This window comes from Taeniopygia guttata, chromosome 2, assembly GCF_048771995.1.
Source record: "Taeniopygia guttata chromosome 2, bTaeGut7.mat, whole genome shotgun sequence".
NCBI lineage: Eukaryota > Metazoa > Chordata > Aves > Passeriformes > Estrildidae > Taeniopygia > Taeniopygia guttata.
Genome location: NC_133026.1, coordinates 69,923,569 through 69,950,240, shown reverse-complemented (window position 1 = coordinate 69,950,240; position 26,672 = coordinate 69,923,569). Strand labels below are relative to the sequence as shown.

Sequence of the window (26,672 nt, the reverse complement as noted above, 5' to 3'; positions counted from 1 at the left end):
CTCTAAGAACCATAACATGTCAGGCCCTGATTTGGTAATGTGCCTACCTGTTTAACCTCAAGCACAATACCTAACATTTTCATTACACAAAACTTTAATCAAGCATTTAACTTTGAACATATATTGAAGTGCTTTGCCGAATCAGGAAGGATCTGGACCTTTTTAAAGAGCAGCATTGTTAATTGACTGCAAAGATGTTATATCCTGCAACTGGGCTCTTAATGAGCTGTGCCTGCTGGCAAGCAGCTCTGATAGCACACAGCAGCCAGCTGGTCCTCAGCAGCCGGGCATGTAGATTGCTTCATTACTCGTGGGGAAAGGAGTACATACTCCCCTCTCTCAAATAACTGCAGGACAGGTTGCAGCTTGCTCCAAATATGTTAGTTCGTGTAGATACCTGGTCACTAGCCACTGTAACTGAAAAAAACAAATCTCCTTTTTACAGTCATCTATAATACAACACTGAAGTGATTTACTTAAATGGTGAAATAAGGCAATAAAACATCTTTTACAGCTGGTTAAGCACTGAAACAAAGCTGAGATATTTGATATCTGCAGAAAAGTTGCTGGTATGGATATTCTAATGCAGTGAACACTCACAAAATAAAAGGAGATAAAAAAATCAAATCTCATGTTTGTTTCCCTCATATTGTTTCATCTTTTGGAGCTGCACCAAACTGTAGATGCCACTTCCCTCATACTTTCTGCAGAACCTGGTAACAAGGACATGCAGTCTGGGCACAAACTGAACAAAGAAAGGTTTTGAAAAGTGTAAATATGTTTGAGAACAGGTAAGTAAATAATGTACCAAAGCCACATCCTTAGTGAAAATCGAATTCTATGATTAGGAAGCATGTTTCCAAAATTCTTTCTTCAGTATCTTCAGCAACCTAACTTTGAAAAGCTGAGGTAATCACACTCTGCCATGACACAGGCATGTGCAAATAATTTGAATTCAAAGTTAAACTCACTACAGAAGCTCTAAATTCATCCTAAGTGTGGAATTATCCATTTTGTGCATGTAAATGTTACCATCCATTATTCCAGGTGTTATTTTGAGAAGCTGAATTGCCTGCTTATGGAAAATGTTCCCTGGTGTCAGTAAAAACTGTGGTGGTGTTCATCAAGGGAACATTTGCTCTTTCTATGCTGTGATTCTTCACTTGTCATAGACTACCATATTACAGAGCCCAAAAATAAAAGAATGTTGAAATAATGCAGCTCCTTTAGGCTAGTCCAGATTAAAATCAAGCTTCTCACATCCTTCTCAAATAAAAAGCAAAGTTAGAGGAATTTAAGCAAAACTTCATGTACTTTTATTTTAATTGTAACAGAATCAACTTAACATCTTTATTTCTTCTCCTTTTTCCCAAAACTCTTTATACAAATTTCTCAGGTCAAATAATTACTGTGTGTACTTCTCTGTGTTCTCTCCATACACTGTGCACTGCTTTTGCATTGAATCAAACTATATAAGCCCTCACTTTCAGCTGGAACTCTTATAAAGCATTATCATTCAAATGAAAGAAAATATCCTAGAAGTGTAAGCTGGTTTTTGTTTCTTCTCCTCCAGCTAACATTGCCGCTTATTTTGGATGGGCAGTTGGCCTGTAGTCTCTAGTAACAAACTTTTACATGACAAATAAAATGCAGAGAATAGTTTAAAAAAAATTTTGGACACATATTGTGTGAAAATACTTTTCCAAACTTCTCTGAATACTGGAGAAATACTGGAGCCACTGTTACAAATAATTTCTAATATACCTCTGACGAACAAGGTGATCTTCAACCCTTTCAGCTGCTGTAGAATAGTTAAATTTCAGCACAAATGGTACCACTTTGACATGCTTCTGTTACCTTATTTGTGGCATCTTGGGTAAGGCCATTGCTGCTTATAATAATTAAATTTTTGTTTGAAGAATCCTTGTAGAAATCCACAACTAATGGAACACATCAGAAGACTATCAGATTTGACATGATTTTCTTTTTTCCCCGTTGAATATGGAGCTGCTTTGGATACACTCTCAGAATCTCTTAAGCAACATGTGACAAGGAGGCATATGTTCTCTTAATGTCACTTTATTCAGAACTACAAATTAAGGGGTTTTGCTTCTTCTTTATGATTCTCAGCAGTAGTTTACACCGTGAAAGAGCAGCGTAGCTTTCTGGTTCTTCCACCATCTCCAGTGTCTTCTAAATGATATCTGAAGGATGGAAAGAGTGTCAGCTCTTCTCTCACCGCAATATTTAGATTCTTACTCATACGTTCAAACAAATTCTGAGAGATTTCATTTAAACCAAGCCTCAGCACTTGTGGTTTTCTTAGACCGCAACCGACTTCCAGGACTTTTAGTTTGCAAAAGTCATCAGAACATTAATAATTCTTCTCCCTTGAATCACAGATACAGCATTCTCATTTATTTATCTTCCTGTAAATACATTTTCTTACTTCAACAGAAATCAGATACATCCTACACATCTAATCAGCACAATCACAGTACTTCAAACCCAACTTTAATCAAAGTTATAGTGTCCAGACTATTTTTATACACAGCTACCACAAGTGCCTATTTTAGTTGTTGTGGGGAATTCTGCATTTTTCACACATCCCTCTCTACTTATCAATGAATAATATATCTCTGTGTAATTAATCTTTATATATACCTAATACTCAGGACTTAGAAATGACACAGATGAGGCATGATGGAAGTAGGTCATTCTGGCATGGCAGTGTTTACATCATGTCTCCATTTAAACCTGATCCCCAGGTTTACCAATGTGTTCCCCTTCCTCTGCCCAGGAGGATACAAACTTGGAGTAGAATGTCCGATTCCAGCACGTTTAAAAATCACCTGCTCTTTTCTGCATTTGCTTATTTTAGGCCACCAATAAATTCCTCCTAACTTGGTGCTTTCCCTGTCCTTCTCTACTCCCACCACCTCCTTTCCTGCAGGTTATTTTTCCCTCACTAAGATTCCAGTGGGTCTTGTGCACAGAACTGTAGACATACGTTGACTTAAACACAGAAGTAGTTGTGAGGGGAGGAATTGTTACAAAGAGAGGATTGTAAAGCTACCAGTATATCAAGCTAGGCTTTTTTTTTTCCCTTTAATTCCATCCTCCACCACAGTGGACCCTGGAAAACAAGTGTCCCCTTTCTCCCTCATCCAGCCTGATTCTGTGCTGCTCTCTTATTTGACATTACTGCAAGTCTCATGACTCAAAGACGCAGTTCCCAAAGAGAAATGCTCAAATGAGAATGTCATGACCAGTTGACCACAAATGCTACCATTATTCATCGTTAGGCTGAATTATTCCTGCCCACCATGGATCACATCATTATGCAAAGGCATGAGCTAAGAATATGGGAAAAGACTGGCAAAAGGCCTCTTTAAGAAGCATGCCAAATTTCATCCATTCATTTAAAGAACAAAGCATATCTATCAAGATAATCTTTATATATTCTGAATACTTTAATGATAAACAAAGTCCAGGTATTTATTTCTGAACTTCCATGCACACATTTCCCTGATTTATGTTTTCAAAAGATGGGACTAGATATTATAACAACATCAACATATCAAAAGGTTCAGCTGTTTTTTCCATAGCTTCATACAGTACTGTGGTCATTCCTCTTGGCAGAAACATTTTAAAATCTGCAAGAAAATACCAGAAAAAAACTTGACTTTCAGATTTATGTTTTTTTTAATTTCTTTTCTTTTTTAAACTTGAGCATTGTCAGACTCAGGTTTAGCAGGAATATTTAGGTTTTTGTCAGTCCATTTCTTTTCTCTAAGCTCTGTACAGAGAAGTAAGTTCATAATTCAAAAAATGCATCCACTAACAAAATAAATTAAGAAAAACCTCCCTCAAGGGAAGACTTCTTTTAAATTAGGGAGGAGACTAATCAAAGAGAAAATGACAGCAATCCATTTTCAGGGCACCACCTCATGAAGACCCAGTTAGCAATTACACACATATGTGACAACAAGCCACACAGCACTTGAATGTGCTGGAGCTGGACCCACACAGTATTGCAGCTCAATGATTTCATTTCTCTGCTGCCTGGGATCATCGTGGATGGACAATTGTGGTGGGCTTCTGCACACATGCACAATCAGGAATGCTGCAGAACTGTCATTACACTCACATTGTCATTAGTGGCACAGCTGAGGGCAAGCAGGGGTGATATGAAGGGGTACAGCAAAGAGACCACAGCTCAAGATGTGCACATGCTGCACCCCAATGAGCAGCATCAGAGGATGCTGAGATACAGGAGTTACAAGCACCCGGTTTATTAAAGAAATGCAGGATCTGAAATGAAGCCACCAAGGATCCCAGTTTGTGAGCACAAACACATCAGTCCTGACTTCAAACTGACCAAGGAAAAAGCCTCCTGAGGAACAGCATTAGCAGCACAGGCTTCACTTTTCCCCTTTCTGCCTCCATGTACTGTGCCCTTGGTGTGTTCCTCACAGGAAGAGACATGGAGCAGAGTTGCTGCAGAAAACACACCGGAGGGAAGCAGCAGCCACAGTGCAGTTCCCCAGCCAGTTCAAGGCTTCACCTTGGACTGGCACTCAATTTCCCCTTGACAAGTTGTTAAACAACCACCTGACTACTGCCAGCCTCCCTCAGGGGCCAATTCTAAGTGTGTTATTGCACATTTATGTGAGTCAGGTTCTCAGATTTGAAAGTACTTTTGTGTAACAAAAGATAAAAATAAATTTACCACACTTGGAGATTAAGTGCATATATTCTCAGATAAATACCAACTCCCAAAGAAGTGGCTTAATGCTTAAAATATTTTGGCAGAATGGCATGTAGCCCACAGGCCCCACAGGTTGCTTGGAAAGCAGTAATAAAACAAATGTGTAGAAAAGATTTTGTTAATATGTTCATCTTACCTATACCAGCTAGTTCGGGTTGATCAACAACCCCAGGAAAAAGAGCACAAGGCACACAGAGGGAGAAGAACCTTTAAAGCTGCACTTATCCAAGGTTTGTATCATGCTCAGGTTTCTAACCCTCTAGCCATGCTCTAACCTTTTGCCAGTAAAACACACTCAGCAGTGTCCACAACAAAGAAATCAGACCTCTTTACAGCAGCTGAAAATGTGATTTGACTCCTTCATCTGCAGGCAGTATTAAAGGGGATAGGAGACTCTCCCAGCTGTGCTGCATCCTCAGCTCACACAGGGGCTCTGGGAAGGGGAAGAGGGGAAGAAGAGGTATCTAACAAATATAGTAGGCTAAAGGAGTGATGGAAGAAGTTGCTTATGCCAAAGGAAAGGAAAAATATCTTGAAGAAAATAAACCAAATAATCTCTCCTCCTATCCATTTTTTCCCCTTCTGTAATGTTGAAAAGAAAAAGCCTCACATTTGGTAATCCTGCCATAAAATTCCTAGCAGGTAGGGAAAGACAAATATAGGGGAATTCCATTTACCTCAAAGGTTGGATTTTATTTCAGTTCACTTTAGCTTTTTTTTTTTTTTCTCCTTTTTTTTTTTTTTTTTTTTTTTTGCCTCAGGCTTTGAACTTTTCTTTTCTTTAATGTTTCAGGAAACCTTACAGAAATCATGTCCAGGTTTAATCCCTATGCCAAGTTCTCCACCTCTGTGCTTCACACACTGCTCATTCAGTGCACGCCTCACTCGCCCAAAGCTCCTCTGTGCCACCCTGCTGAGACCTGGGCCAAGGGAATAAGAAATGACTCAAGCACCTCTCACTAATGTTGCAGCAGTTTTTCATTTCTACTGCTACTCTGAAATCGAAACAGACTCCAAAATCAAAAAACTACAGCAAGAGAGTACTATCTGAGAGCAGGACAAAATGGTTGATTTTTCACACCTCACTGGCCATTTTTGCTTCCTGCACTATTTTTTTTCCTCTTCCCTTCTGCGAAACACCATCTCTCTTCCCACTACCTCCCTCTCAGGGGGGCTTGCGATAGACTCCAGGGCAGCAGAGCGCAGATGCCAGAGCCGACCTCCATCCATCAGTAGCCAAGCAGTGGCCTGACCTTCATCCATCGCCAGCCAGGCACGGTGTGGGAATGAGGTTTGGTGCCAGTTGCCATGGCAATGACACTGCGCGCCGAACGCACGCTGCCCATGGAGCTGGCTTGTTCACAGAGGTACGCGAAACGGTAGACTAGGAGCCACCACCATCACATGAGGGAAAAGTGTTTCTCTTAATGTTTTCCCATGACGGCCTCTTTTTTTTTTTTTCCTGCAGCAATCTGTCCTAAGCAGGCATTGAGGAGCACCAGTTTCAGCAGCTCAGACATTGATGTGGCTGCATGTAGTCGTACATGCTTGCAGACAGGAGAGACCATGCCATCTATATACGGTCAAACAGTACTTCCAGTGACCCCTCTTTACCCTCTTATGTCTGAGAGAGTTTCTTAAGGGCTTTCCTCAGAACCACAAAGCCGGAGCTTTAATTCCTGACCTATTTCCAAAGCTCAGCAAAAGCCAGCACAGATGTATGTTCACAACAGAAACATCCTGTGATTTTGTAAAGCAATTTAAAAAAAAAAAATAAATCTGAAGTTGCAAGGCTAAGCACTCTGAAAGCTCTTGGATCAAAAAAGTCATTAGGAAAAAAAATAGTTATTGTTTGGTTTAATGTTTTCCATTTCAAAAGAAAGTGGTTTTCATTAGATGAAAGAGCTTAATGGTTTGAACAAAAATCTAAGAGTTTCAAACCTCCAGCATGGGTGTAGCATTTGATAACTAAATATTTCTTTCCTAAGCTTATGGAGGGGCAGAAAACCCACATTGCACAGGACATCCCTCAGCTCCACCACCTTCCTGTCTCACTCCTGCCAAGGGGCTTGAGGCATCCCTTGGGGACAAGCACAGGTTCCTAAATTCAGGGTACATCAAGTTGCTATTCTCAAAGTCCCATTTTTTGGCTGGCCACTCCTGGATCAATCATTCCCCAGGATTAGGAAATTAATTCATCCATTTTCTCGAGTCATAAAAATATTTTCTTTGACAATATTGGACTGTAAAGACCTTTTTCCAGAGCTGAATATTTTACTCAACCCTGCCAAGTAACAAACATTCTTTTTAGAGGGCTTTTTAGCTCTCTCATATAACTGTCTTCCACAAATGCCAGACATCAAAGACTAATGTTGCCTGACGAGCCATAATTGACAGAATGACAACCAAGTATCTCATATCATCATATAATCTTTTTTTAAGAAGCGTGGCAACCTTTCCAGCTATCCACATTTCCTTTAAACATTTCACTTTAAACTCAGTGAAATGAATTTTAAAATTTGCAGTTTAGTATAATGAAGCATTTGTGAGAGCTGTAATGTCTTTTTCTCATTTTGCTCCTAAACGGATCCCATAATTTGCACTTAATTCAGATTATCAATGTACCACTACTATAAAGAGGAGAAAATTGCACAGTTTGATTGCAAAAGATTAAAAATACTGCTGTAAACCTAGCAGGCAAAATATGAGTGCACGAAACACTTATAAAGTTCTCACACCTGGTGTGAGAAAGTAGACATGAATAAATTGAAAGTTCCCAAAAATCTTGGTCTCCTTCTTTCAGATATAGAGAAGAGCATGCCAAACCCCAGAGAAACATTCCCACTTCAGGGGGGAGGAAGTAAACCACTTGCCTTCTATAAATAGCACTCTCCTCCCTTAAGTAAACCCTGTGCACTCAGCCTGTGACTATGCTACAGTTTAAATATTTTGCTAACCTTATGCTATATTTTCAGCACAGCGAAAACCAACACTGCAAAACATCTGCTCCCAAGTTATAAGTGGGAGTGCTTAAGAGGTGGCTTTTCTTCTGTTTAGGAAAAGGGGTGCCCTCGCTAGGAATGCAGCCCAATTCATCCTAGGTCATCTGGAATGGCTTGGCTCAAAGGTCCCACTATTTACCCACAGCAAAGAAATTGCCCAGCTATGCTGCCTTTATAATGAAACTGGCTTACCCTGCACAAGGGAAAGAGAGAGAATAGCATCAAAAGAATCAGTCTTACTGAGACTTTTGAATGAGAAATCAGCTGAGCAAGCCACTATCCAAGGAAAGAGGAGGAGGTTCCCTTGCACACATTATACGATTTAATTAATAAAGGCACATACCAGAGGCTATTTGAGTGCAAAGACACAGCTCGACTGAAATGACAGGCTGGTCCAGAGCCGCTCACCAGACTCAGTTTGGCTGCACCTGGGAAGACGCAGGCATCAGGAAAGGCCACGTTCAGTCTGCTACAGAGAAGGAAGACATCTTCTCCCTTTAAACCTTGCATTGCCTCACAACACCCTCAGCCATGGAGTGGAGCAAAGACCTGATAAGAAATCAGCACCTACTCAGCCCTCCTCTAACTCTGACCCTCTAAGTGAATGAATTCACACTTTGTATCTTTGGACAGCCCACTCAGGAGGCTGCATATCGTATATTTCTTCTTCTTCACTCTCTCATCAGCAAAACATCACTCTTGCTTTTAAAGCCTCGACAATGGGGAGATTAAAAGCAGGAAAATAGCGAGATTACAATGGCAAATACACCAGGCCTGACCTTTCAGTATAGGAATTCTGGGTTGCAAAAAGTAGGCTCTGGGCAATGCAGTGTAAGGAGGAAGAAGCAGAGATAATCATATAGGTCAACAAAATTTAAAAAAAAAAAGGAGGAGGGGAAACCCCGACCACACATCTGAATAACTAAATTAAAAGAGTGAAAATTATAATCTTTTGATCTGTCTGTATCACAGACACAGCTATCAACAATCAAGCTTGCTTAAAAATCGCGGTGTTCTCTCAGCTGCTTATTTGCATTGGAGGAGGATTCAGCAATATAATACACACAGATTCTGCTTTCAGTATTTTGCTTCACAGAAAATGGCTAGAAAGTTAGTACCAAGATAATAAAAGCTGAGTCATATCATAACTGAAAGATAGCTTGAAATTTAAAAATAAATTAGGAAAAAAACTGCAAAACAACCCCAAACAAACAAAAGAACAACAAAACAAACACACAAAAAACCCAAACCAAAACCAAACACACCACATAAGTAAAGGCTCCTGCAAATACTGCTGGTGAATTATTATTTACAAGTTTTCTACCTCAGATTTCTAAACTCAAGCAGCCAACCTGGGCTCCCACCACATTTGTCTTCATGGGTTACACAGAACTATCTTCACTTTACCCTAGTAATGTTTCAGTTACAGTCACAAAGGATGTCACTTCCCTCTACTTTCTTTACCAGCTTTCGCAGAAAGGAGGGGAAGAAAATTTAAAATATAAAATAAATATTTGAAGACGAGGAATGTGAGGACTTTTCTAGAGCTGGTTGTGATCTGAAATAATTCTTTGCCTTTGCTACTACAGGTAGCTGCCATGGCTGTACAAATCTTTCCCAGGGTAGAAGGCATTCCTGGGTTCCTCATTCAATGGCTCTGCTTGACCTCTGTGAAATGACTTGAGTCTTTCTTTAAAAAAATAAAAATCAATGTTTCAGTGTTTTTGAAACATGCTGCTAAGGCAGACCCCACAACAGAGCCAGATGGGCACACCGCAAGTCAAATTGTTCATATGTTTTAATTACAGTTTACACAAAGTGAAAGGCAGGTTAATAAGCTTAGTTCATAAAAAAAAAAAATTAATAAGAAATGGCTCTCTTGTCTGAAAAACAGGGGACTTAGCCTTCAGAGGGCTGATCAGAAAATATATATTACATCCAAGAGTCACCTATAGTCCTCAGCTGGGAAAGAGGAGGGAACAAAAGGGGCAGGGAATGGAGAAAGGAACAAGGGACCTTATTAATAAAATCCTTTTAAAGAGAAGTGTTTCTCATTAAACTGGTCCCACTATACCAGAGAAACAGATTCAAAAGGTTTTCTCCCATGTGAGGTTTCTCAAGACCATTGAGCACACACAAATCTGCCGACAGAGGAAGCAGAAGAAAAGCATTTCAAGCAGCAAAGCTCAAAGAGCAGAAAATAGGTGCCACCTCCAGACAGCAAGGAAGCACTTGCCAGAGAGACCCGTGGCCACCCATATTTAATGTGGGTAACTGAGAACATGCTCCATTCTGGCCAGGGTGAGACCCGCCACCACAGCTGCTCACTCAAAGCACTGGGTGGCCCTGAATGCTTTTAAATGGAAAACATGAACGCAGAGATCTGGGTGGTGCTCTGTGTGCAGTGGCCTGAGAAGGAGGGGGAGGTGAGCCTGTCCCCTGCCAAACCCTGAGTCACAGCCCCGTGCCAGGGAATCCCATGCAAAGCCCTGTGTGCCGAGGTGCTGGGCTGAGCATCAAGGAAGCGCCACTCCAAACCTCCTGGCTGCACCAGCGAATTACCCAGCTGTGACACACCCTTTCTTATGTCATGCTTTGGCTACCCCAAGTGTGACACTACTGTTTTGGGTAGGCAGAGAGTGTGAGAAAGGTGCTGTGAGCCCAGTTTACTCTATGCCCTTTTCCTCACCCCATCCTCACAGCTCCACGTCCAGGGTTATTCATCACTGGTCCCCACCTGTCCCTTGGAAGTGGCTGTGCCCACAGTTCTTCATACTAAATTTACTTCTGAATGTGCAGTGGGGAGTATTAACACATGATCTGGTCTATGATTAAAAAGGGATTACTTTTTTTCCCACCAAACAGGATGAAAGGGAAATTATAAAGTTGCATCCAGAAGGATATAGTTTCAAAGTTACACACCTTCAGTTTTAAAAAACCCTATGAGGTTCTAATTTATTAATGAATAGCTGCTGTCTTTGTAATCTTGTCATACTTATTCCATTACTGTCTGACACTTCCTATTGTCACTGCTTGAATTTTTAAACACTTCCACATGACTAGTGCTAATCTCCATGTTTCATGGAGGGCTGCTAATAAAAGGATAGAGATGCATGAGTGTATAAGAACGATTATAGCTAAATGTGCTCTAAAGTCTGCTCTTAACATCTCTCAATTTCTAGCATTTCTCCCTTCCCCCTAACTCCCGGCATCTGAAAGGAAAATAAAAATGAAGGAAAGATATCTTTCCCCTTAATTTTAGGCTTGACTAGGGTTTACTCCTGACCAAGAGAAAAAAAGAGAACTCCTTCTCAAAGCAAAAGCCTCCCAGAACAGGGTGCAAAGATGCAGGACTCCTGTGTGAAATAAACCTTGGCAAGCAAACAGCAAGCTTCGTATCTTGATTTTTCTTTCAGAAAATCTTGCAGAACTGGTAAAACAAGCTATTGTGAACAGCTGCTTTGAGGATACAACCTTGCAATAAACAGCCTATGATTTAAACACAGGACTCACCTAGACAGTCTTTTATTTGTTTATTCCCCGGGACTTCAACACCTCTTTTGCCCTGATTCTCTGCACCACAGATTTCCAGCATGTAAGTACATAGACATTACATTATGCATTTGAAAGCACAGTTAAAGTACCTTTTTAGATTTATATTTTCTTAAAATCCTCCTATCCACACCTTTTAAGAACCTTCAAAGAACCATACTGACTTTCCACTTCCCTCCCAGCCTGCTCTATTGGGTCTATTTCCCATACCCAGATTAGGTTTTAGGTGCTTATTACTGGCCCATGTAATTCCACAAACTCTACCTTAAATGCATAAATGTGAGCAGGAAATTTTCTAAAAATTCTAGGAAATTTACACCTTTACCATAAAGATCACCATGGTAAACAGGGGCAAATGACCCTGAGTGCTGCTTACACATGTATTTTGTGCAATCAACATTGTTTTTCACTGCCTCATTCCAATAGCACCTTCTCCTTGTTCTGTGTGCACTGTGTTAGCATGGGAAGCCCGTGATCCATTTAACAATTTGCAGGCATCTCTTGCTCTTGGTGTGTTGGGTGAAGAAATAGTCTCTACTTTACTGTAGCCCCCTATGTTCAGGTAAATGGGGCTCAGCTTATTTTGGATTTCTGTCTTCTCAGATAGAGAGGACCTGCATTCCAGTAGCTCTGCTTTAAACCAAATGAAGAGAGGCAGTAACAAGCATCACTCCTGATCAGCCAAGGGCACACCAAGAGAGCTCACTGATGCAGACAGTAAGTTTCTATTAGATATTAGGAAGAATTTCTTTATTCAGAGAGTGGTGAGTCATTGGCACAGGTTGCCCAGAGAAGCTGTAGATGCCCCATCCATGGAAGTGTTTAAGGACACAACCTGGTCTAGTGAAAGGTGCCCCTTCTTGCTCATGACACGAGAGTCTAGATGATCTTTAAGGGGCCTTCCAAACCAAGCCAGTATGTGATTCTGTATCTGAAAGCCTTCCATGGCACACCTGCTTTGAAGAGAGGCTAACCCTACTGCCAGAAAACATTGCTTAGTAGTTTGGATATTAATCTAACAATTAAGCAATCCTGCACTGATAACAGTTCATAAGAAATAAAAAGTTTTGGTTTTCTATGACTTCCACAACTCTCCCCCACCCCAAATTCCAGCTCACAGTCAACCCACTTTGCTTCCAGAAAAAGTAGTATTTCTAAATGCTACTCCTACAACTAACAGTGCTGCACATAAGTCAGAGCTGTCCAATTTTAATGCCACTGGCATATACACTGACAATTTAACAGCAGCCCTAAAGCTATGTCTAGCTTGCATATGCACACCTATTTACATGAATTGTTACCAAAAAAATTCGAACCATCATGAGAGATGATTGTTCTCGGGATTTCTCTTCAACATTAATGAAAAGCCTGCAAGCAAAAAAATGTTCTTCTCACCTTGAAATGACAGGTAAACTGAATATGCAGGCCAGGCTTTGAGGGCGATACACAGCTTTTAAAGTTCAACCTGGAACTCCCAAAACAAAGTTTTCTAAACTCAAAGGCCCTCAGATCTCTTCTACTGAGCTCTTTCAAATATAGGACAAAGTCTAAAATGTACTACTCTTCTCACTACAAAGAAAGAAATATTGCCAATCCTCCAGGCAATGCTTTGAAAATTTATTCCTTCATGCCTTTATACTTAAATAATGACATTTGTCAAAAACTTACAATGATTGTATTTAAGACCTTTCAATTAGCTTTAGGTAACAAAATCACACTACCAGTGGTATCTTTATTCACCCCTAGGAATCCCTAGGTAAACTGTCAGAATGGACAAAAACCTCTGGAAATCATGAGGCAACATGATCTACTTGTCCAGGGATAAAACAAGGGATCTTCTGATCAGGAACCCAGTGCAGGCCAAGTTTACAATGTGAAACAATTTTCTGAATGCAGGGATTGAGCCTAAAATGGCTTGTACTGCTGTGGTCCCCTAGTATAACATAAAACAGCAACTGCTTACTTTCTAAACCCCTCTCTCTTTCATTCCTCTACTCCAGGAAATAGTTACAGACTATTTTCTCCAAAGATATCTAATTGCCTACTGCAGTCTCAGATCAAACAGGTATTTGCATGCTTTAATTTATGTCTACAAAATTACTTCTGGGCACAAAATAAGAGCTAGACCAAAGCTAGCTAGCTTAACCAGTTTTTGACAGCCAAATACACAACAACCAGCCTTATTTAAGACTATTTTGCATTTGAAATTTAGTGTTGATTCACAATTTTAAAAAATAATAATAAAGAAAAAAAACCTAAAAGGTGCAGTCACAGCAGAGCTGTGTTGTAAAACATAATTTGAAACATAGCTGCCCATTCATGCACAATATTCAAATGCCAGGCTGATTTTTCTCTCTGCCATGATAAGGGCACATGTACAGGCAGAGGAGCTCATGAATTCACAGGCCAGCAGGTGCTCTTGGAAATTTCCCTGATAGGCACTTCTGGCGCATGGGAACCCCCCTGCACTACTTCAGATTAACCATAGGTCAAAAACATGTACTGAGGCAGTAACCAACACTGAATTTATAATGAACTCACGCCACACTAATTTGTTTTTACAGCCACAGCCACAGTTACGGGCACTAGCACTGAGCTGGCTCCTCTCCTCCTCCTGTCATTTTAACATTCACATCCTTCCACCTGTTCTCATCTGTCCTGTAGGGTGAAAACACGTTGCACAGTTGTAGATAAATTTTGTCACTTTTGCCTTTGTATATTTTGACAGTGCAACAAAATGGAATTATCCTACATAACAAATATCACCACTGCACTTAACACACAGAGATCTGCCAGCCTTCTTTTCCTCCTTCAAGGCTATGATGAGCAGCAGTAAGAGCCTTTGTTTGATGAGGTTGCTCTCTAAAGTTTAAACCAGAAATAAATAAGCAATTAAGATTGCTATACAAACTCTGTGAAGTTCATGTACATCTCAGCAAGCTTGAGGATCTGTAATCCTTAAGATGTTTTAAGCTTATAACATTTTCCTGAACTCAAAGATTAATATCTGTTCTAAGTTTCTTCATTCAGTTCCACTTTTTGAGTTATCAAAGTTCATAAGATTGCCTATCAGTCCATCTATAAGCTACTGAAACATTCCTCTGACCCCAAATGACAGGCCACCTGTGGTATATTTTACCAGAATTTTTCAAGTTAATTTTTTACCTTTCCCTTATTGCTTCACTATTCCATAATCCCTGGTTACCTTATACTTTATCTTCAGTTTCTATCCTTTTTGTTTTTCCTCACAGGGTATTTTGGGGTTTTTTGGTTTTTTTTGGTTTTTTTTTTTTTTTTCAGAAACCTGTGCTCTGTTCCCATCTTCCACATCTATATTAATGTCTCTCTTACAGAGCTGAGCTAAGCGGTCAAGACAAAACTAAGATCTAGAGCTAACATTGTAACATTGTCCAAATGGATTTCAGGTAAAGAAAACACTTTTTCCTATCACTAACAGCAACATTGTACAGAACGCACACAGGATTACAGAACTTTTTAATATGGAAAAAATGGTTTCCTTGTGTGTTGGAGTTATTCTTACACTAGAGTTTGTTCTTAAGTGGATATTGAGATGTTAAACATAATAGAATTCCACAGAGATTTCACAAAATACTAGCTATGCTTAATCATGTGAGTCTCTTTAATTTTAAGCTGTCTAATAGCTAGTATTTTTCCTCTTTACTTCATTTATTAGAAAAGATAAGGTGTTACCATCACCCAATACCAGTTTGCACTTGTATGGTATTTAAGTTGCAAGTTTATATTTTGATTTTCTGACATGCTGCCAGTGATACTGCTTCCCTGGGCGGTTGAAGTAAGATGCTGAATTTCCAAAGAGTGAAATGTGAATTACCATTAGTTACAAAAGTGCTTAATGATCTTGACAAACCAAGAGAAAGCACAGGTCTAAATCTACAAAACTCAAAGTCTGTCAAAAGGTGGCCCGCTGCATGAACAGCAAATTAAAGTGATCAATACCAGAGTCTGGATTCCCAGTACCCAGACATTCTGTATCCTTTGCATCAGCAATAAACAGAAATATAAAAGTCACATAATTGTTAGGGTTGAAAGGGACTTCTGGAGATTATCTTGCCCAATCCCCCCAAATGTTGACTTCATCTGCAAATTTGGATATCAAAATTTTTAAATCAGGTGCTCAAATATGGAATAGTATGGATGTTGGCAGAGAAGTGTTTTAGAGTTTGTTTGGAAGTTTTACACTCTCTTAGTAATTTAGGTGAAATGCCAGGGAGACTAAGGATTACAAAAGAAGGCTGTTCTCTTGCAGATGTCAACTATTTCATTGAGTTACAGAGAACCATCTGGTCATCTGGGTTTGACATTGTCATTATTAGACTGCTTAGCTTGATGCATGAGAAGGATACAGATTTAAGGTAAATCAAAACATGCCCCATATACACATATTTTTGATGTCCAACTATGCATTACTTTGGGGGTTGAAAGTTAAGGATTAATTTCACATTGAGTGAAGCCAAGGCAAAACGTTCTCAGTCCAACCATTTCTGAAACAACAAAGGTAGATTTAGAAGTGATCTCTAGCTTTTTTATTTTCACAAAAAAAAAAAAAAAAAAAACAAAAAAAAAACTTCAATAAAACTTTGCTCAAACACATTAACCTACTTCCACTGGAATTCCTCTCCATCTCTCTTACACACACAAAGCTCTCACAATCCCCTCTTCTCAAAACACAATTTCAATAGCAACTACCAGTGTTTTGCTCCTGGATGTAAGAAATCAGCTTTTTACAGCAAGAATAATCACTCACTGGCACAGTCTCTCCAGGGCAGAGTCCATATTGCTGAGGTTTTTAAGATGAAAGTGGACAGGGTGCTAGATAATCTGACCAACCTTTGCCACGAAAGAAATAACACCTACATCTAATAACTAAAGTAGCCAGTGAGCGCATCTTTCCCCTAATTTTTGTTTTAGAAATCACAGAAAACAAAGGAGCAGTATATAAATAGAAAGACTTGAAATCATACTTCAAAAGAACTTTTTTACAGAGGCACAAGGGTTTTTTTCCCACAATATTTACCATGAAGTAACAGGCAAAAGAGAATTATGTATTTGAAGAATAACATGTTTTTAAGCTGCAAGAAGTAAATCACCTAGAATGTGTATACCTCCAAGGAAAATTCGACTATACAAGATAGTTACTGCAGATTACTGATGCTGTGCAATTTCCAACTGTTCCTCTTCAAAAAGTAAGTGAAAAAAATATAGTTCAAGATGGTGGCAGGCAGTGATTTGAAGCCAATTTTGTACTTTCATCTCCTTTTCTTGTACTCACCTTCTTTTCAACCAAAGTCAAATTTTCCCATAAGACAATTGGTGCTTGCCCAGGAAACATTGTAAAAAGCTTTTAAATGGTTATGTCATGACCATGAGCTAACTCCTAAGGAGAAAGAACAGAAAGCATCTCACTATTCCAACTAAGCCTAGCATACTTCTTAACCAATGTCAAGGTTATGACATATGTCAGAAACCACAGATAGAGTTCTTTTGATATTGAAAAAATAGTTTGCATCAAACGAGCTGGAAACAGTCATTTTATTTTTCTCATGTTACTACTTGTCTATATCATTGTGTGATTTGGATACCGAAGAAGTATAATAAGTTTAAATTAGGAGTTCTGTGTCTGACAGACAAGACATTTTTTATTTTTTTAGAAATAATTTATTCCAGGATGTCTACTTCAGTTCAGTGATTCCTCCTCTGCCCCTTTCAGTCTGCCCCACTTGAGGAGAGATGAATATGTGTGGAAAAGAAAGGAAAAAGATTGTCTTTGAACAACACAGAGAGGGTGGGGACAAAACTATCAAAGATATATAAATATGGAATAACAAAGAAACAAAGATAATAGAATTTTTAAATTACCCCTGCAAATAATAAGCAGAGGGAAACATTAAGAGGTCAGCAGCTAAAAACAACTGCCATGATAATTAATAGCAGAGTTATGGTTACCTGGGCAACAACAGCTCCCCTAACTTTTCTTCTTTAAGTGTATTTATTATTTTCACTGAAAATTCTTTTTAACTTGGAAACTTAAGTACAAACTTGGCACAAAGCACCTCTGGGCACTGCAGGATTCTTTGGGAATCATGTATGCTCAGCACTGAGTTGTCAGACTCACTACACACACTTTTACCTTCTCGAGGGTTTACAATGTGAAATTGTTTTAAAAGCTAGAGTTCCATATCTTTCTTCTAACATTCATTGCATATTTCTAGCACTTGAAAGTCCCTAAAAACTTGTTCTCTCAAGCATCGTCGTCCCGTTTCAGGACCAAAAGGGCACATACTTCCATCCGTACGGTCACCCTTGAAATCAATGAGCAATGCAAAGCCTTCTCCCAGTAGAGATTAAACAAACCACACAAGTTTGTTCAGACCAAGCCTGGGAACAGAAACCAGGTCTTTTGCATGACTGCACGATGCATTACTGAAAGGTTACTGCACTGACCTTTGGTCTTGGTCACAAAACATTACTGATAAATCATTTTGATTAATATATTTTGTTTGGATTTTGCTTTAAGGCTTGGTTTGCTGTTTATTTAAATTATTCTCAGGTATTCCTGCCCTTGTATTCACCAGTGCCTATTTTCACTGTCTGGTGAAGAAGAGGTGTTGCATTAAATCTCAGAGGAGGTGCAATCTTCAGAATTATCCTAGGCTGAAAATTGAACTGAATAAAGAAGTGCTACTTCTTGTTTATTGGGTGATTTGCAAAATAACCTTCAGAAATGGAGAAAAGCACATTACAGCTAGGAACAATAAACATGTTGGAGGGACAGAGAGAAGCAGCAGCATGTGCATAGAGTTGTCTTTCCTTAGGATTTCCCAAAATCAGCTTGGGAAAGGCCCACTGTGGGGAGAGGAAGCCGGTTCACACTGATGAGGAATGCTTGAGTGGAATAAAGTTATGATAATCATAAGGCTGTAAAATATGTACTACACAGCTGGAGGCACAAATCAGAGCACTGCTCTTATTGAGCTGAGTGCAAACCAAAGAAATCTAGATACAAGACTGAAAATTTCTTGAGAATTTCACATTGTGTGATCACACAAAGGACTAAGATTCATTAAAATTGACAGTCTTAAGTTTTGTCATTTAATTAAATCACCCCAATACTATCTTAGTGCTCTCCTGAGAATTACAAAAATATTTCAGACTTTTTTTAAAGATCACTTAGTGGAAATATTAAGGGGGTTTTTTGTTGTTGTTTTGCAGAATCATACTAGAGCCAGGATTATGATCCAAATACCATTACAGCTTCATATTCAGAAAAAAAATATAAACAAAATTTTGTACACAATAATATATTTATTTAAAAAAACTTTCAGAAAGGTAATAGAAAAAATATTGACAGTTATTCTACAGCACCAGAAATACACATGCACCAATACTTCCTAAGGACTGCATTATGTAACTGCCAACTACAACCATAAACATATGACCTCACTCATAAAAGTATGATCTCAAAGCTCATACCCTGTATCTACTTTCTTTAAATTAGCTGACTTAAGGACAGATTCCAGATCTGAGGAAGCCAACCAAGCTTTGAAGTGTTTGCAATGCTGCACTAGAAGCTGTTTTGATTTTTACCACCAGGCTGCTAGATAAATTCTAATCTCACCATCAATTATGAAAGATTCGTATGACAACCTTGATTTTACAAAATTAGGTTATCTTCCAGCCTGTGGACATTTTCCTGTTGCATTCTGGGTTAATCCACGTGTAGAGCTCACTTCTGTCAGAATGACAAAAACCAATTGATTTTGTTTCATGGTGTATTCTTATCAATGCTCTCCGCTGCTCTTAGCCAGTCTTTGACTGATATGGTGTTAGAGAAAAGGTCCATTAATTGATTTGTAAATAATTACAGCTAAGTCTTCACTTTTGACTAGATATCAATAAAGGCCTATTCTTTTTTCACTGTTGAATGCTTTTAAATAAGCTTCAGTGTCCAACTTTCAGCCACAAAATTCATTAAAATCATTAGATACTTTTAGAGTAGCACCCACTGGTAATAGCAGAGGCAAGAGTGTGTCAGCGTTTCTCTTATACCACTTATAGGGATGGATTAGAGAGAAGAAAAATAAATAAACAACATACCTAGGAAAAAAAAAAGGCAAATCAATTATTTCTTAAAGTGGGATTTAATTTTCAGACCTGGTGGAATGTCATCAGCTGTAGAGAGTAAAAATAATCATATGCAGTACTTGGTACATGTGCTCCTACACATGCAAAGTGTACCTGTGGGCACACATGGACACAGGTAGTCTGTCCAGCCATATTTCCAGCAATTTTTGAACCCATTGGCTAAATTCAGACACATTTAACAAAGAACCCAGAATCTACAAGCAAGTAAGTCCCCATAGATTTTGTGACAATAAGCAGCAGGGTCCGCACAAGGGAGACATACTTAGTATCCCAATGGAGAAGAAGTCTGCAGAACGAGCTCCGCAGCACTGAACACTTGAAAATTACACTCATCTGAGGAAAAAATACATAGCCAAAGAGGCTAGAAAGTAGATACACACACACACATACACACCCTGTTTTCTAAGCCCCCAAGTGAGGGGACAAAATAGCAGTCAGAACTCACGTGTCAATGAGCATCTGCTCTCGGAAACTCAGGTTTCACTGATTTTAACAGATCTGGGTTTAAGGTTCCCATCTTCTCTTTAGCACCTCATGCATAACATAAAGCTCTGCACACAAATGTGAGCTTTCAGAGGAAAATAGAAACTCAAGTCTGAAAAGTAGCTATATTTTAGCAACCCTTTCATAGGCTGTTAATATAGTCAAGCTGCAACAAGATCATATTGAAGTTGTCACACACACGAAGTACAACTACCTTTAATACAAGCAACTGCATTGTATTTTGAGACTGTGTTTCAAGTCGTCAACCCAAGGAAAGGCAAGTTATATTTAATTCTCTGTACACAGTGCAAAAAAAATGAGCTATATAGTCATATTGGGAAACTGCCTGTTCAGAATTATAAAAAAATTGACCAGAAAAAATTCTTTATTGCTGCTTTCCAGTGACAGCCACCTCCTTCACATTAACAAGTATGTAAGATTTCCACCTAGCCAACAGAAGCAGAAGGTGCTTCTACAAAAACTGTGCGAGTTTACTGTATAATTTTTGTTCCTAATATCTGTTCCAGTTGTCAATCCATACTTTCTAGCTGACCAATATCTATAAGACTTTCAGTTCACCCTACCTTCACTGGAAGCAACCTTCCAGAAAGAGCTTAAGATGCAATGCACCTTAACAAAAACTGTGTGTCAGCACATTTTGTGTGTCAGTGCACCATCAGGTCCACGTACAGAACACAGAAATAGCAGAGATTTGTGGGTTACAGCCTCTTTCCTGTGACTTTTCCCATTTTACGCCCAGTCAGTGCATGCTGAGCATCCCACACATTGAGCCATTTCAGGTACATTGCTCACAGAGTAAATATATGAGTCACTCTCACAGCACATGTGCCCCAAGACTTATAAAGAGAAATTCATTAAGAAAAGAGGCCCAAATCCCCCTTGTTCTAATAGCAGAAAGCTGGAAATCTCAAAGATTTCCAGTCTCACAGATCCGGGGAGGCCATAGTTGGGGACAGGAACATCACACTTCCCAAAGTGTGATTCCCAAAGGTCTCTGAAGGCTTAGTTTCCTCACTGAGCCCTTACTTGTTCAGATACAGCAGCACCTATGGACACTATTTTGCTGCCAAGGGGAAAGTCCATAAAAGATAGAGCAAGCCAAGCCAGAAGGAGGCTGCCAGTTATAGCCTGGCCATGTTGCATGGACCTTGTGCCCTTGTCCCACTTACAGGAGTCACTGGGCTGCTTCAGCAACATTTGGGAAATGGGCAGATGTATCAAGTAGCTTCATTCCACCTGAAACATAAATAATCTCACATTTGACATCAGCCCTACACATGGTTTTCTGAGGAATATTTTGTCAGGGACAGCAGTACTACCTGCTACCCATGGAGCAAACAAACCTCTTATCTAATGGGTATTTTTCCTCAACTCAGTCACAGTAGGATTCTTGGGTATTATTAAGGATTTAATAGGAGACCCAAATGTAACTTAGATAAATACACCATTAGGAAAGAAAAGCCAGCAATGTGTTTCAGTTAAAACCTCTCTTACCTAAGAGTCTCTCTTTAAACCACTCAGAAAAGCCTTTAAAATCTGATAATCACTTAATAATATTTCACACTTGCTGCTCAACCTGAAAACCTCAGCTACAGCTTTTGTAAACTGTGATATTCTTGTTCCAGATGGCTTGTAAAATAATTTATAAACAACAAAGTTCAGCAGGTTCAGCAGCTGTTTAATTCCAGCACTTTGGCCACCCACTTCAGCATAACTGAGAGCTTTCAATCAGTTTCTCCCTCTCATGGGGCCTTCAAATAGCACCAGAGCATGTGTTCAACACGCTCTCAGAAACTAGCCAGCCAAATAGGAAGGGTCAGACAACTAGGCAACTCTGTAGCATACCCACAGCATGCTTGCACTGTCCTTGCCTTTTTCCTTCATTTTTTTTTCATACATAAACCTAAATGAGAACAAATAGGAAGATGTTCCAGAGTTTAAAAACCACCTTTTTTAAAATACACAGTTCCTACAAAACAATTCCAGTTTGGCTTAGCTCAAATGCTGAATTATAATCTTCCCAGCAGGAAGAGACTGTAAATGCAAACATAACATCCCACAGGGTCAGAACCGCTTTTTTTTACTGGTTTAACTAAATGTATGCTAAGTGTTATAAGAAATAGAGTATGTCAAAAAGGGCCTTCTCTCTACCTGACAGATTTCTACTGCTATTTCTGTTTCTTCCTCTCCTCTCCTCTTTCCTTGCTGGTGTTTATTTTGGCTCTGTTTTTCTTGTGTCCCTTCAAAACCTCCTTGTCCTGGATTGGCCTTTGGGGCATAGAGGAAAAAGGAAGAGATGTTGCTTCACAGTCTCTTTAAAGGTCATGCAGTCTGAACTGGACAGGGACAAATTCCAAGTCATTTTAAGCTCCTCTGATCATGGGCACATCCATACAAAGTATTCTGGAAACAACACGACAACATTAAGGTTGCATTAAGCCCAATAAAATATACCCTGCCGGTCAACATAGCTGATTAGCCCAGGCTCAATGCCCTATGAATCACAGACAGTTTCCAGGAGGCTCAGGATAAACAGAGCAGTATGGAGCCATGCCCTAAGTACTAAATATGTCTGATGTCTGCAAAGGGTATCAGGGCATCAGCAGATTCAATCGATGCAGGACAGCAGCCCCCGGTGTATCTCATCATTTTGGCTGGTGAGAAAGAGGCAACTTGTCTCCTGAGGAGCCTAGTGCTAGCTTGGTAAGCTTTTTACAAATTAGGGCTGATTTGAGCTTGTTTGCTGGCCACTGCTGATAAGATGCAGCATGCTGTGGTCTGTGGGTATGTTTTCCTGCTTCAGCTTACACCAGCACACTGAGCCTGAAGGGATGACTGGCAAGAATAAGGTGCTTGTGGTAGAGGAGACCACCTCTAGGCAAGCATGCAACTGAGAAAAGTGTTCCTTAAGAAAACATTCAGCAGCCCACAACTCCTGGAGCAACAAACAAAGCCAGTCTAATGCCGAGGTTTGTGTACCATCTCGGTAACCAAGAGCCAGTTAATGCTGGATTCTTCTCCAAGGCATTCTCATCCTCCCACAAATCCTGTGGTTTCCACAGCATACACAAATTTGTCAAAAAGAAAATAGCACTGTTTTGCTTTATGCTAATGTTTAAACATTATTTGTTTTGAGCTATTGTATAAACATTGGTTAAGAACTAATTGGGGGTTTTTAATGGGTTTATGTCCTGCTCACAATTGCCAGGAACTATCAGTGTGTTGAGGAGAAAAAAAGATTCCTTTAGTTTTGACACATAACAGAGGTTTATAAATAAAGCAGACAACTGAAACAATCACAAGAATTCCAATATTTCAAGGAGATTTTCAGTATAAGAAGGGTCTGCTGGCTGTCTCAGTAGTGCCCAGCAATCTTAAAAAGTCCCACAGGCAATAAGTTCCACCAGCAGGGGTAATTTCAGCAGCACACTGCAATAAAGCAGTGTTGCAGAAGCTGGAGGGTAACACAAGCAGGGACAAAGCCCACAGAGGAATCCCAAACTGCAGAAGCAACCCTTCCAGCTTGTGGAAACAGCCCAAAGGTCCCCATGACACCAGCCACTTCTGTGTTGCTGTGCTCTCAAGGAAAGGTTGCTCTTTTGGGGCTTTCCTACACCACATCAATAGCCAGCTGCAGGTTTGGACAATGGGAGCAATTTGAAGCTGGACAAATTGAAGAAGCCAAAAGCTTCTCTAGCACAAAGTCAACGTCTGATGAGCTGTATTTAACAGCCTTAGAATCTAGGGGGTAATTAATAACTAATTTAATAATAAAAAGGAAAGAGAAGGAGGAGCATAAGGAAAGATTCTGCAAACAAACATAGCTCCCTGGAGCTCACTGAGCCCATCCTAATAAGATGGTGAGGGCAACAGAATATAGTCAGGCACTGTCAGGCAGACAGTTGTCAGGCATTCTGGGATTTTAATCCTACTGCTTCCTGATGGGCATAGCATTAAATTCCTTTTTTCAGGTGCAAACTCTATTTTAACCCTTTTCCCAGGAAAGTGTTAATTCCTTTCTATTCAAAATGTAATTAAACCAGAAAATGCTAAAGCGTCTAGGGATATACAAAACAAAAAAAGCTGCATAGGTTTAAAAAGAAATAAAAGTCCATCTAGTAAGGGGTTAATTACAAGGAATCTGGTTGTCGATTAGCATCCTGTGCAGTAAGATCAAAACCAACAATTCTGGTATCTGGTCATCTAGAAAGTAATAGGAGTTAAATCTGCATTCATGGAACAGTAAAGTCAGAATTTTAAAGCACAATTTCCACTCTGTTGTAGGCTTGGACTTCTGCTTGAACACAATCCCAAATAATCAGATTTTCAGACTGACATCTAAAATTACACATAAGAAAATTTTATTATCATAAGGGGTTTTTCACCCCCTTTTGCTCAAACTGAGACAGGAAGGAAGGATAGAAGGAAGGAAATGAGGAAGGGAGGAAGGGAGGGAGGGAGGGAGGGAGGGAGGGAGGGAGGGAGGGAGGAAGGAAGGAAGGAAGGAAGGAAGGAAGGAAGGAAGGAAGGAAGGAAGGAAGGAAGGAAGGAAGGAAGGGAGGGAGGGAGGGAGGGAGGGAGGGAGGAAGGAAGGAAGGAAGGAAGGAAGGAAGGAAGGAAGGAAGGAAGGAAGGAAGGAAGGAAGGAAGGAAGGAAGGAAGGAAGGAAGGAAGGAAGGAAGGAAGGAAGGAAGGAAGGAAGGAAGGAAGGAAGGAAGGAAGGAAGGAAGGAAGGAAGGAAGGAAGGAAGGAAGGAAGGAAGGAAGGAAGGAAGGAAGGAAGGAAGGAAGGAAGGAAGGAAGGAAGGAAGGAAGGAAGGAAGGAAGGAAGGAAGGAAGGAAGGAAGGAAGGAAGGAAGGAAGGAAGGAAGGAAGGAAGGAAGGAAGGAAGGAAGGAAGGAAGGAAGGAAGGAAGGAAGGAAGGAAGGAAGGAAGGAAGGAAGGAAGGAAGGAAGGAAGGAAGGAAGGAAGGAAGGAAGGAAGGAAGGAAGGAAGGAAGACAGGGGGTGGAAAATTACAAGATAACCACCTCCCCAGTTCTGTTTTGTTGTCTGCTCCTCACTCCTTTGGTAGGGGCCAGACTCCATGGCAGTGGAGTCCACTCGGCACCAGTGGTAGTGGAAGAAATAGGTTGGACTAAACTCTGGCTGACCACACAAGCACTCCACGGATGCACTTTCTCACATGCCATGTGTTAAAGCACTCCTTAGGTAAAGATAAGGCAGTAGAGCAGGCACACTGTGCCTCACATACACTGTTAGGCATGAGGCTGAAGGCAGAGAGCTTGCAACCACAGAAATAGCTCGGGTAGCCAGTAAATCAATATCTGTGTTATTGCTCTCACATACATCCCATTTGCTGATCCAACACTTGTTCCTGCAGAAACAGATCAGAGCGGCCGCCAGCAGCCAGCAGGCAACCAGAGCCAGCTCCCCCTGGAGCTGGTCACAGGTGTGCTGCCTCCAACTAGCAGGCAAAGATCTACAACTTCTTTTAATTAAGGAATAATCCCTTTACATTACTAAAGGACTTGTAGAAGGGGGCACGGTTTCCTCCATTATTTCTCCTCCTCAGCGACATATTATGGTTCTCTCTCTCCAGTGTGCAGCAGCTGCTTCGCATGACTCCTTGTCCTATTTCTGAGCCAAGCAGAACAAGAAGCACCATCTTCCTATGGGACTGGCAAAGAGGTTCCCCTTCCCTTACAGTACAAGGAAATGGAAACTAAGAGGAAACCAGGGACATGTTCTGACAGTGTTCATTCAGTCATGCTCTACACCTCAGTCTAGCAGAAGCAGTCATCATTTTGGGACAGCAGCAATGCAGCAGCTGTGAGGACATAAGAGATGGGTTGCGTCCAAGGGTCCTGATAGCAGAGACTGAAGTTGTAGTGGTCTACTTTCTCTTGGCTTTGAAAATTCATAGAGACCAGTAGAGATGTCCCACACCTGGAGCAAGCAAGCATTGCACTCACCTCCAGAAAAAGCTTAAAGCAATATGGTGAGTTGTCAAAGAATGGGTATAAGGGATGGCTGGCCTGCCTTGACCAGAGGAGTACAGCTTTTAATCATACAAATAGCCCCACCAGTCCCCCGTTGTATTCTTGCATAAGAGAAAGTTATGGATGCTATTATATTACCAAAAAGAAAATAATATAGAAACGTGGAATTCCCCTCTACATTCCTAATGATATATTTGTAACTTTTGAAGAAAAAAGAATCTTTTGAAGAAAAAAAAAATCTTTTGAAGAAAAAAAAAATCTTGCTTAAAATCTGCACAAGATAAAACAAACAGCCACTCCAAGTAATCCATCTGCAATCCAGCCTATTAGAAAAGGTTCTGTCAGGATTATCACACTAAATCTGACAGAAAAAAAATTCTAGAAAATACATACATGGATGACCAAATTCTTGAAGCTTTTGTCAGCCCTACAGACAATTCCTCTGATAGGCCCAACCCGCCAGCCTTCTTTTCTTTCCTTATCTCACGCAGCAAATTAATGTTATTAAATACACAATATTTTTTCAGTGGGCTACATGAACAAAATACATACAGTTAATTAATGCTGCAGTCATTTCTTTGATCTTTCAATGAAAACTAAATTTAAAAGTCATACCACTTCAGCCTAGAAGCTTAGAGTTAAAAAGCTTAGGAACTCATC

At 40.0% G+C, this 26,672-nt stretch overlaps 1 long non-coding RNA gene across 2 annotated transcripts in view; it reads right to left on the bottom strand.

Annotated features, from left to right (window-relative positions):
* Positions 1-26,672, bottom strand: part of LOC121469489 (uncharacterized) — a 208,826-nt gene that overhangs the window by 15,429 nt on the left and 166,725 nt on the right. Inside the window, exon 6 of one of the 2 annotated variants that reach the window (XR_012053951.1) lies at positions 2,060-2,204. The exons of the other annotated variant lie outside the window; for it this stretch is intronic. This is a non-coding gene — a long non-coding RNA (uncharacterized lncRNA). Of the gene's footprint in view, positions 1-2,059; positions 2,205-26,672 lie in introns of those variants that run through there. 2 annotated transcript variants of the gene reach the window in all.